Below are 12,737 nucleotides of genomic sequence, written 5' to 3'. Positions count from 1 at the left end.
TCAAATATAATATACTTCTGTTCCATTGTCAGTACGTCCTGTGGAAGTAAGGGGGGGGGAATGATGAGGAAAAAAATTAATTCACATATGACATGTGATTGACTACTTCTAACTGTTAATGAAGAGTGTTTATTGTCCATTCCAGGGAGGCAGCAGGTGATATGAACTGTTAATGAAGAGTGTTTATTGTCCATTCCAGGGAGGCAGCAGGTGATATGGTGGGGAAATGGCGTGCTACTTGATCTCTAAGGACATTTAGATTTGGCAAAGGTTGATATACAAAAAAATATGTCACATAATTTCACTCTTTACCAATGTAACTATTTTCCAAGTTGTAATGGTGGTAATTTCTAGGGTAGATGATGAAAGGGCTGGGGCTGGTGGAGGCAGGGTGATTGAAGGACATTTGCTATTTTACATTTGACATGTGAAGACGCTACATTGAGATGATGCGCATGGAACTTCTTTCATGATACATCCATCAAAGTGGTATTAATTTCTTACTGTTACCACTGCTTATTCTGTAAAAAGGGGGAAGGGGAATTGGTTGTTAATAGTGAGGGAAAACCCCATAATAATTCACGCATGGCTTGAGAGAATGACAGTTGATTTGAGAATTAAAGGAAAAGAAAAATGCAATGCAATCTTTTCTTAATATAGGAAACTGTCATCCCAAGTTAGTATATGGAATTAGAGCGTCAACTTAGGTGATACTTTTTGAAATGATAAAACCCTCAACACTGGGCAACGTCATGCAATTTTGAAAGAACACAGTAATACATAAAAGATAACAAGACTGGACATAGATTTGTCGTTACAATTTTATCAAGTCTTAAGTGGTCACATTTACATTACTTTGGTGATAGGAAACTTAAGTCTCTTTTTCACTCCCACACAAAAACTTGAAATTGAACTGTTCACCTAAATAGCAGTTCAAAACCAAGTTGCTGCTCAAGTACCCCTGTTTCTTGACATTATCACTTGACTAAATTTGATCCAAAATAGGTGGATAATTTCAGCAGAATGGGGAAATATGAGGGGAGTGGTCCACCATCAAGACAACCAAAACAACAACCTATACCCTATTAAAATACCTATTGTAGCACAAAATAGAAAACCAGCTTTCATATGCATGTGTGCAACAGTAAAATATTTATTTTGTCCGTGCATATACCTACAATACAGCGAACGAGTGGTATTTAAACAGAGTTAAATCACAAATTACGCTCATAAGCTACAAGCACAGGTGTTTGAGGTAATTTGTAAACTAGTTTTGAGCTGCATTTAATAATCAGAAAAAAATTGTGTTAAATGTACGCACTGTATGCCTAAAAAGTCAATGTAGGCCATCCGTTCTTTTATTTTCTTTTGACTTGCTACCTTTTACTATAAATACTCCAGACGTATACCTTCTGTAATTCTACGATGTTACCATAGCAACGTAGCGTTAGATTCGAAACGGAACTATTCTTAGACGAATATACATGGAATTTGTCGTGCAATTCATATTTGTTTTGGTCATAATACGTAACATACAGAGCAAAAGCTAGATAAGGAAGAAATTAGATAGATTTATTCGACCAGAAGTAGAGTTTACCAGTAGAAAGTCCTAGTATGTCATAATTGAATCCTCCACGCTACTAGGTTTTATTCTCGGATTTGTCTGCTGTATCCGCATTATCTACTTTGTGTACTGTCATTATTACCGCATATTTCGATTGTTTTTAATGCGCGGAGAAGGGAATGCACTCCACGTCAACATGCTCGTGGCATTGTTCATGACATTACCGTACCTTTTTTATCACAGTCTTTCAAACACCTGCCTCAGTTAATCAGCATTTAAGAAATGTGAAGTTGTTCTAACAGGAGCAAAGCTGTTTCCACACTTAACGGTTTATAATACAAAGGCTAAATAATGACACAACATTCCCGAAGAAAAATATGATCAAGCTTGTCAGAAAAGATGTCGCGGTGGCTTTATGCTGTACAAAAGAAGCATTTCTTTTCATTGCAGGTACAGTTTTCGTTCCTATGTATACTTTCATTAAAATTTCTAGTGAAAGGCGACGAGTGAGACAGTAATCAAATTTACTACTCAGGTCTTAAGTTCCGATCGATTTCTATTGACAAGTTGTGCAAAATATTGCAATGACCAAAAAAAAAAAAAAAAACAATAAAAAACAGACAAACAAAGCGAAACAAACTTAAAACACCATGCATAGGCATGTAGATATTGACAACAACCAAAAATGTAAATTAATAAAAAAAAAATTAAAAAACATAGTGCTCCGGCGCGGAGTCGAACCTAGGCAGACATGAGCATAAATTTAATCTGAAATAAACTTTGATTACTTAGCGAGAAAAAGACAGATGAAAAAGGCAATAATTAATTTGAATTATCTCAACGACTCTCGACGTAATCTACCGGATGCTTTTGCTGACTAATGGAGGACATGGAATTCCACCTTGGCAATGCCATTACGATAAACAATGCAGTGCCTGTCATCCGATCGGCGAGATTCACACAGCCTGACAACAAACACCGACGCGCAGTGCTGTCTTCCTATACCGTTCAGGCCACCACCCTATAGCCTGGTGATTCTTGGGTCGAAATAATACTTATAGAGTTCCAGATGTAAAACAATGTGATATGAATGCATTAAGATACCATGCCCCAATTGGAGTATTGTACATTCGCACAAAAGTTTAACCGTGAAAAAAAAGAAGAAAAAAAGCACACACATACAGACCGACACCTCAGTGTTGGGACACCACTCTTGGTACATTATAAACCTATAGTTGGGGTCAGATTTGTATTTTTGGACAAACTAAGGGACCAAGGAAGAAACACATTGAAATATGGTTTCACACATCATAGTAAGGATCCCAGGGTGCTGATCCTCCCATTTTCTCTTACAAATACTCTTGTGTTGATCGATGCATGCCTTACTTGGAACAACAAGTTTCATACAATTTATTTCTTATTGTTGTAAATGAGAAATGTTATAACAAAATTACAACATAACTTAATACTGAAATTTGTAGGCAATCCTACACATCACCCTCATAGTTAAAAACTAAAGTTCTGGACCACGTAGAGCTCCTAATACATATAAACATGGTGAGAAAATATCAAACTTATATATTTTTTGGATGGAATTGGACTTGAAGTATCAGGAACTTCTGAAGAGTTAACACACCAATACCCCAGGTGTGGGAGAGCATTACCGGATCCTTTGAAGCCACTTTACTGGGAACCATTTTGTTACTTTGGGAATGATGACCGACTAGAAAGGAAACATAGTAAAATATGGCTTAGCAGATGAACATGGAGGGAACAGGCGGTATAATTACTCACATATATTGGCCAGTTTTTGTTTCCGATCTGCACCTATATGCTGTATGTAGTGTAAATCATGTTGTGCTATTTTTACTTTCGTTTTATTTCGCATGATACATCAACAATATGACTTCTTCATTGACATTAAAAATATAAATTGTTGTAAACAGGTTTTGAGAACTGTCAGCTATTGATAGTTTGATTGGAGAGAGCCAGCCTGTAATATTTCTTTTAAATGAGACATTGATATAAAAAAAAAAAAACTACATAAGCAAAACATACTTCTCCAGTGAGGTTTAGAAGGGCAGTCATGTGGCACCTGCTTATAATCCACCTGATTTGCTTAGATTTTTCTCTTACTTCTAATGTTGAGTAAACAAAACATAACCTAATCAGATTGTTTTGGACTTATAAGCCATACTGTTTGTAACAGCATTCTCATCAATCGTTGTGGTATAAAAACCTATTTCATAATAGGAATATGGTCTATATCACTATTATCAGTCTACTATGTTCAGCTGAAATCAGCAGAGTAGCAGTAGTGTCACCATGGGAATGTAAAATTATATAATAATGAATGAATCTAGAACATTATTTAAGGACAATATAGTACACATTCTGAGGCAACTCAGTGGAAAGTAAAGAAAACAATTGGGATTCAGTACTGGAAGATTTTAGGTAATCATGCATATTACAGTGTGTACATGGGCAATATTTACTATTTAAAATTCAGTATATTGGGATTACTTTAGGTAGGGGGGTCAGGGTGTGGGTAGGGAACTGAACAATAATCAATGATTCTGATGGGCCTTCACTGACCGATTTTTTTTAGTTTCACTATACTTTACAATTATGTGAAACTAATATTATTTAACCTGCAAAGTTCTGAAAGAATTGGAAGAGGCGAGAGGAAGTAACGATTACACAGAGTAGCAATAGTGATAAATAATGGACACTTATGCTTAGTAATTTATATAAGATTTGTTAACATTAATTTCTCTGCAACTTAGCTTTGCTCTCTCCATGGCAACTCAGTGGAGGTAAAGGAGACAATTGGGATTCAGCACTGGTAGATTTTTCATAATCATGTATATTACAGTGTGTACATCCGCAATAATTACTATTTGATATTCAGTATTAATGGGCATCCTTGTGTATCTGAAATTACATTTTGGAATATTTCTTAATAGGTTATTAGGTTAAATAACATAATAACACTATGGGAATGTGAAAAAAAAATATTCAAGTGAATGGATCTAGAACATTATTTGGGGAATACATAGTACCCAAATTAAAGTGTTGGTTCAAACAATGATTATACCTACATTATACTCACCGTACATCTCTGCAGATATACTTTAAAAGGACTTTTATACAATTGCAGTGAATCTAGCGTTTTATTACTGTAGGGAGGGGGTCAGGATGTGGGTAGGGAACTGAGGATAGGCAATAATCAATGATTCTCACGGGCCTGAAAAAAATATTCAAATGAATGGATCTGCAATATTATATGGGGACTACATAGTACCCAATGAAGGAGTTGGTTCAAACAATGATCAGAGTAGGCTACTGTTTTAACTTTTGAGTCCTTCTTTGTGACTATTTGAAGTTGCAACTCAAGTTAATATCTATGTCTGAACTCAAATATGTGTCTTTTATTGGAAACAAATCTTTGACAATTAAGATACATATTTCAGACAAGAAACTAGCAAACCTTACAGTATTCTTGAGATACAGTACAGTGTGTGGGTACTGATTTTTATTTTGTAGTACTGTTTCAAATTTGGAATCCTTGTTCGTGACTTTTTGAAGTTGCAACTCAAGTTAAGTTCTATGTCTGAGCTCAAATATGTGCTTTATATAGAAAACAAATCCTTGAATTAAAATTTTCCAACTTTTACCACATATTTCAGACAAGAAACACTCGCAAAACTCACATCATTGTTGAGATACAGTACAGTGTGGTGGTATTGATTTTTATTGTGGAGTATACTGTTTCAACTTTGTAATCCTTGTTCGTGACTATTTGAAGTTGCAACTCAAGTTATTTTCTATTTCTGAGCTCAAATATGCGTTTTTCATAGAAAACAAATCCTTGAATTAAAATTTTCCAAGTTTTACCTCATATTTCAGACAAGGAACTAGCAAATCTTACATAAATTTTGGTATACAGTACAATGTGGGGGTACTAATTTTTATTTTGGAGTACTATTTAACTTTAGAGTCCTTGTTCGTGAATATTTGAAGTTGCAACTCAAGTTAATTTCTATGTCTGAGCTCAAATAGGTGCACATCTTATATAATTATTTGTATACAGTATAGTGTGGGAGTACTAATCTTATTTTGGAGTACTGATTTAACTTTGGAGTCCTTGTTTGTGAATATTTGATTGATATTAAACATGGATAGTATAGTACCAATGAACGTCTCCATAGGTATAAAGTTTGGGAACTTTTACATTTAAAAGTATGTTATTGCGTACAGGCACATGTGGTGCTAACTTTAATATAAATTGTTAAAGAGCCAGTTGGAAAGGGGCTGGGAGAAGAATTAAAAGCCATAATTTAAAACAACAAACCCTTTTTTCACTAATGTTTCAAAGACTTATTGGAAATAAATTATTAATAGATTGTAGTGAACTGGGGAATTGTATCCATGTAAAGTACTACCATCCTAGAAGAAGGGATGCTTCCATCTTTCACATTCTAGCATTAGCTGTTAATAAGTAATGACATACAAATGAGTTGCAGACAAAAGGGCTTTCCCTTTGACACTCCCCACTAAGTTAGAGCCTTCTCTTAAAAATAACTCATTGCTTAAAAGGACTACTACCAAGTCATGGACAAAGAGAGCAAAATATCATTAAAAGCTATTTTGCTTTGTAATGAGTGAGCAATTAAACTATTATGACTCCGATAATGACCCCTGAAAATGCTACTTTGTACCAAAGGTACAGACCAATGCTTTAGGCATATACGCGTCCAATGATTCAGTCAGCTCTTCAAAGTAAAATGTAAATTGTCCACACCATCTAAACTAAGGTCACAATCAAGCAATGCAGTTTTAAACTAAGGTCTATAGTTGGTAGTAGTTCATTCCAGTCAAAATTTTGCTTTGTTCAATTCCAAAGAATACCATATCCTTCCCCTTATGAATTTTATAATAATTGAAATATGTTAGAATTAGAAGTAATGAAATTTCAAATCTAATTAACACAAGTAATGCGTACTATATTTGAATGGATGTAGCTTGCACCTTATGTAACACATTAGAGTGTTCACCTCACCTATCCCGGAGTCTGGTAGACCGTAGGGGGGCCACAGATGCCCTCCCAACTATTTCTTTCCATTTGTTCCTGTTCTCGGCCTCTCGAAGGGCATCTGGCAGTTTGAGGCCCGTCCACTCTGGGATGTTGTCCTCCCATCTTTTCCTCTGTCTGCCTCTCCTTCTTCCTCCTGGTACCGTGCCCTGCAGTATCGTCTTAGCCAGTCCTGTAGATCTTGTGACATGGCCATACCATCTCAATTTGCGTTTCTTCACAATGGTGAGGAGGTCATCGTAGGGCCCGATAGCCTGGGCAATTCTATTCCTCACTTCTTGATTTGAGATGTGGTCCCTGTAGGATATGTTGAGGAGTCTGCGGAAACATCTCATTTCTACAGCTTGTATCCTCCTTTCGATGTCTGCTGTCAGGGTCCATGACTCACAGGCGTATAGGAATATAGAGGTGACAAGGGAGCCTATCAGTCGGATCTTCGACCGGAGGGTGATGTTCCTGTCCTTCCAAATTAGCTTCAGTTTCGTTACTGCTGATGTTGTCTGTGCAATCCTGGAGAGTATTTCTGGCCCTGAACCTTCATCTGTTACTATTGCTCCCAGGTACTTGAAGCTCTGAACCGTTTCCAGCTTTTCGCCATTGGCCCTGATGTCTACGTTAATACCATCGCTGCTATTGGTCATCAGCTTGGTTTTTTTGTGCATTGATCTCCATCCCGTAGGCTGCCGAGGTCTTGTCGAGGCGTTCCACAAGACTGGAGAGCTCTTCTTCTTTTCCTGCAAGGGCATCAATGTCATCGGCAAAACGTAAGTTGTTACATGTTCTGCCACTGATGCTCACTGTCCCTTCATGCATATCTAGGGCATCCGACATGATTTTCTCGAGGAAAACGTTGAAGAGAATAGGCGAGAGCAAGCAACCTTGCCGGACTCCGACTGTTGTCCTGAACCACTCCCCTACTGCACCATTGAAAATGACTGCACTGGTGGCTTTATCATAAAGCTGTTGGATCACTCTGGTGAGGTTGACATTGAAGTTGTAGTGTCTCATAGTTGCCCATAGAGCCGCATGCCAGACTCTATCGAAAGCCTTTTTGAAATCTATAAAGACATGGTAGAGGTCTTGCTGGTGTTGTAGGTAGCGTTCGCACAGTATTCTGAGGTTGAAGATCTGCTCTGTCGTGCTGCGACCAGCTTTAAATCCAGCCTGCTCCTCCGCAATGATTGCTTCTGCTTGTGGTTTCAGTCGGTTCAGCAAGATCTTTAGCATTACTTTACTCGGGTGACAGATGAGGCTGATTGTGCGATAGTTCTGGCACTGTTGCAAATTGCCTTTCTTTGGAAGGGTGATGACCAAAGACTGTGTCCATGGTGTGGGCCAGTTTCCTGTCTGCCAGATCTTTTTGCAGATTGTGTGTAGTGTGTTGATGACAGCTTCTCCCCCTGCTTGAATCAGCTCTGCTGGGATGTTATCCACTCCTGCTGACTTGCCCTTTTTCAGTGATCTAACAGCTGCTTCTACTTCCTCCCTAAGGATAGGGTGATTGTCAGTGTTAGTGGCAGGTGGGACATCGAGTATCTCCTGGTCTACATCAGATATGTGGTTGTACAGCTCCGAACAGTACTCGGTCCATCTTTTAAGAATGTCCTGTTCTTCTGTAAGACAGTTCCCTTCCTTGTCCTGTGTGGTGGTGGCTCTACCCTGCTTTGTGCTGGTCAGGTCTTTTACCAGTTGGTAGGCTTTCTTGCTATTATTGCTCGACAAGTTCTCCTCTAAGTCTTGACATTGTTGTTCGATCCATGACTCCTTTGCTTTTCTCATACCCCTCTTTATTTCCTGGTTGACCAATTTATACTGATTGGCTCCCTCAGTCTCATTTCTCTTCTTCTTTAGCTCCCTACGTTTGTCGCACAGATTGAGGATATCGTCTGAAACCCATGGCTTTTTCACTCGACGTTGGTTGCCAAGAATGTCGCTGGCTGTTTCCATAATTGCTGAGTTGAAAGTGTCGGTCATTACATTCACGTCTGTTTCTTCAGAGTCAAGCAGATTGAGCGCTGCAAATTTTCCCTCGATCATGGCTTGGAACGCTTCGATGACATTTGGGTCCCTAAGCTTCTCGAGGTCGAACTTCATCCTAGTGGGTCCCTGTTTCTTGATCTTCTTCAGTTTGAGCCGGAGGGTCATCAAAACTAGATCGTGGTCACTCCCGATATCGGCTCCTGGGAAGCTACGAGTCCTTGTGATGTTTGCACTGGACTGGAAACGCTGTCTAATCATGATGTAGTCTATTTGGTTGTGCGTGATTCCATTTGGGCTGTGCCAGGTCCATCTCCTCGATGCTTTATGTGGACCAAATGTGTTTACCAGTTTCAGGTTATTATAGCTGGCAAATTCCAGCAGTCGGTAGCCCCTTTCGTGTGTGACTTTGTTGGAGTAGCGACCACATATCCCCCTCCAGTCTTTGCATGCATCCTCCCCCACTTTGGCATTCCAATCACCCTGCACGATAAGAATGTCTTTCCTTGGTGTATGGTCCACTACTTCCTGCAAGTGATCGTAGAAATCCTCGATCTCCTCGTCCGTATAGCTGGAAGTTGGGGCATAGCCTTGTATGATGGTGATGTTGAATGGCGCTGCCCTCAGACGTATAGTGATGAGCCGGCTAGAAATTGGCCGACATCCCATGACCGTGTTTGTGATATCTTTATGGACTAGGAACCCGACACCCTGTTCATGTTTGTCGTCTCTGCCGCTGAAGTACAGCTTGTGACCTTCAAGGGTGGATATTACTCCAGTTTCCTTCCAGCGGACCTCGCATAGTCCAAGAATGTTCCAGCGGTATCTGTCCAGTTCGTGAGATAATTCTTCTAGTTTACCTGTCGGTCTCAATGTTCTCACATTCCATGTGCCAATAATAGTATTGTTCCTGGCACGGATCCAGGAACAATACTATTATTGGCACCATGTTCACAACATTGATCTAAGTTACATGGTCTGGAATCTGAATGCTAAAAGATTCTCTGTTACAGATAATTGGAAGGGTTTATTGTATTAAAGTTAACAGTATTTTATTGTTATGTAAATGCAACCATAAATTTGAAGAAAGGGTATATAGGGTTCATGTTGTACATGTCTTGATGTGTGCAGACAAACGGTTTACAATGCTTTTATTACTACTGTATGGAGCTCATTCTTGAACTTTTCCATCTATAGCTTACAACAAACTGACAGTATATGGTTTAGTATCGGACAACTATTATAACACAATACAATGGCATCTGGATGGGGAGGGAGAGGCAAAGTTATCAGAAACTTTTTTTGGTCTTTCTTACATATATTTTACATTATTACATGTTATAATGTAGGAATCATAGGTGACCTTTTCATTTGGTCATGTTTTGTCTCAAATTTTCAAATTTTAAAGAGATGTCAAGCTAGCGTAACTTTGTATCTCGCCAAAAATTTAAAAAAATGTCGAGATGACGAATTTGGTGTAACATGGCAACTCAATGTTTCAACGAAATTTTACGGAAATGTCAATTTAGCGTAACTCGGTATATCTCAACAATATTTTGTCAAGATGTTGTGTTATACTAATATGGTAACTCTACATCACTTTATGACTGCGTAGATAAGTTGTCAATTAAACGTTTTTCAGAAAATTGTTCAATTGCTCAGTAGACATGAAGTGAAGAATTTACATTTTGCAGAAGAATGGTAAATTGTGGAATAAAATCAACTGAGCAATCCAACATTTTTCTGATGTTTGGTAAGATATTATCTTGTGATAAGATATTATCTTGTGATCTAAACAATTTACTGAAAAGGTTTACTTATGGGGCAAAGTGTTTCTTATGTTAATGGCACTTTTAAGCTTCCGTATAGATTTTACTTCAGGTATACCAAATAGTCAGCTAGTTTGAGTTCAAGAGTCATAAGTAATCATATATAGTAAATTAGTAATTAGAGTATAATAATTAAAGCAGTTACATCATCAAAGTTATCAACACATGATTTGTGTTGTGTGTGTGTTTGGGGGGGGGGGGTCGGGAAAGGGGTTCGTTTAGACTTTACATCTTTGGGTGACAATCGCTTTGATTTCATCACTTTTTAATATTTTACAGAGTACTAGTCTAAGAGTAGTTTACAAAGTTACAAGCTCATTAGTAGTTGGACATGCTATAGTATGAAGTTTGTGAATTGTATATAACATATATAATCCTAAATAGTAATCAAAGAGGATGAAAAAATGATATAGAAATGAATAAGTTTAGAACAAATCTACATGGTTCGATATTCATGCTACTATACTGACTGTGCATTGCATATCTGGAATATAAAATATTGAATTTATATGGTAAATTTATATATGCTGAATATTTTGTATTGAAGATTCAATTTATGAAGTAAATCTTCTTCTAGGTGAAATTGCAAACTAAATACCTTAGTGTTTCTTTTTGCGGTTGAAGGGAATTTTGGGAAGCTGAAAGTGTATTATAAAAAAAAGTCAATTTCAGAATCACTCATTCTAAAATGCCTGTTAGTTTCATACTTCTGGTATGACTGGCCATAAGGGAAGTAAGGATACCACATTCAAATTCTTCATGGTCTATCAAACTATAAACATTGATTGACCATCTCAAGTATTCGTATGAGCTAAAAGGAAAGATGTGGAAATACAAGTCAACGTTACCACAGTGAACAATGGCAACTTAGTATGGTAGTGAAGGCATGCAATTACCATCCTATTGAACACAACTTGGTAACAATATTGACTTTCTTTAATGTGACGAACTTTGGGTTATTTGGTTTTCAGCTACTTGATCAGATTGTTTGGCTACTTTTAAAGTTATTATCAAGCATTAAAGGCTATTCTAGTAAAAGATATTCATAACATAGGAGTGACTTTTACCTGATAACTTAATGTCTATTTCTAACTGTTTAAATAACTTACCCATCAGCTTCACATGGAACTGCTAAGTCTTCTCATACTGTTGATGACCAGCTGCAGATTACTGAGAAATCAGTTTGCCCACCAGCACCATTTCACACTTGCGAAGTTGTTCGCAAATTATAATGACACTTGTATATTTAGCATACTAAAATGCTTCTTGTACAGAAACATTAAGAAGATTATGATTTTAAACTCCTAACTCATTCTCTTACGATGTCAATTGTTGAGTCAGCTGCAGAGCTGGGATGACGGAGCAAGGAGGATATTTTATGAATCCAAAACAACTATACAGCAACCAGTGAAAATTTGTGATGATATGTTTCACTTTAAATTATAGATCTGCAGCTTCTGTATAAACTGACACCTACTCACCCACAAACATTTGTTACTAGATAAACTGAATAGTTAAATGAGTGAGATGTTATGGTGCATTCCATATAATCCCATTCATAAATGTACTTTCTCACCCTAGCTGTCTTTATTTCTCAATTGTACTACTTATAATTGATATGTAACAATGTTTTAATCCTTGATCATGTTGAAGGTTGATATCTTATTGTGCTTGCCCGCCAGCTTCAAAGCAAGGTACTTTCTTAATGGAACTTTCTGTCAGTCTCTGGTAATACCAATTATATCCTTGTGGGAATATAAAATCATATATCAACATTGTTTCATCATATGCTCATGTAGAATCATGTAAAATTCGAGCCCCATATACCATAGTCTAAGGATACATTTGAAGCATACAGGAGTGGTTAAATCACCCCATGTTCTCTTGTCTCAAATGCTTGACAAAGTTCAGTGGTGCCCGCCAATTTGTTTCTAAAATGGGTTGGATCATGTGGGGATGAGGAAAGTGCAATATAGTTCATGCTGGATATGACATGGCACTGACGTCTGTAGTGGTTTTGGCGAGCTCCTTCTTGGTATCAGGGGGGAAAGTCATCACCAAGAATGGCGGGAGCACATTTAGCGTCATGGTGGGATGAAATGTTGCTTTTGATGGCTTAATCCAGTGCAGAACATTACACTAAAATACGTATAGCTAGACTGGTGGGTATCGGTAGAGTCTTGTTAACTTAATCGGGGCTTCAATCCCCAATATCTAGCATAGCCTGTATTGGACAGTGCAGTGATTGCAGTGCAGTCGGGATACACAATGA

This window comes from Apostichopus japonicus, chromosome 5 (genome assembly GCF_037975245.1).
Source record: "Apostichopus japonicus isolate 1M-3 chromosome 5, ASM3797524v1, whole genome shotgun sequence".
NCBI lineage: Eukaryota > Metazoa > Echinodermata > Holothuroidea > Aspidochirotida > Stichopodidae > Apostichopus > Apostichopus japonicus.
The sequence above is the reverse complement of the archived record's forward strand: the minus strand, read 5'-3'. Positions refer to the sequence as shown.